The following is a 742-nucleotide window of genomic DNA, read 5'->3' on the forward strand; positions in this document are numbered from 1 at the left end:
TCTTCCTTATTCCACTTCATTTTCTCAGGAACATTTTGAGGTTGCAGTTATTCAATATTTATCTCATGAAAGCTGACTCTGTGTTAAGTAACTTCCCCAAAGATTTCAAAGTTAAGAGTGGTCAGAATCAAGAAGCAAATGGTGAGTGAATTATTGTATTCACAGCTAGCACTGAAGTTCCTTGTGAGGGAGAGAATTTTCTCCTTAAGGAAAATGTTTTTATGGAATCCATTAAGGTAGAAGTCCATGGCCTCTGGGAATAGGTGGAGGCAGGAGCTCAAACTGCAAAATAAATACAAAAAAAATTAATGTTTTTAATTGAAAGAAATAAAATGGACTGCCCACTTGGATGGCACATATACTGAAACTGGAAGGATACAAAGAGGAATAGCACAGCCCCTGCGTGCAAGGATGACACCCAAATTCATGAAGCATTCCATATTAAAAAAAAAAACAAATAATAAATAAGATAGAATAGAAGGATCACTATTTTGGTATGTTCATAAAAGGAAAGACAAAAAAAGGAAAAGAAAGAAAGAAGAAAAAAAGAAAGACAGAAAGAAAGAAGAAAGAAAGAAAGAAAGAAAGAAAGAAAGACAGAAAGAAAAGAAAGAAAGAAAGAAAGAAAGAAAGAAAGAAAGAAAGAAAGAAAGAAAGGAAGGAAGGAAGGAAGAAAGATTGAAAGCAGAGTTTTTGTAAAACTAGCCTTTATATAAGCTAAAATTCAAAGAGAAGTCCCAGG

At 33.4% G+C, this 742-nt stretch overlaps 1 non-coding gene across 1 annotated transcript; it reads left to right on the top strand.

Moving 5' to 3' along the window:
- The first annotated feature begins 337 nt into the window (after positions 1 to 337).
- Positions 338 to 446, top strand: LOC112923726 (U6 spliceosomal RNA). The gene has a single exon (XR_003235744.2). It is a non-coding gene; the product is annotated as a U6 spliceosomal RNA (small nuclear RNA).
- Positions 447 to 742: the final 296 nt, after the last annotated feature.

This window comes from Vulpes vulpes, chromosome 2 (assembly GCF_048418805.1).
Source record: "Vulpes vulpes isolate BD-2025 chromosome 2, VulVul3, whole genome shotgun sequence".
In the NCBI taxonomy this organism is placed as follows: domain Eukaryota; kingdom Metazoa; phylum Chordata; class Mammalia; order Carnivora; family Canidae; genus Vulpes; species Vulpes vulpes.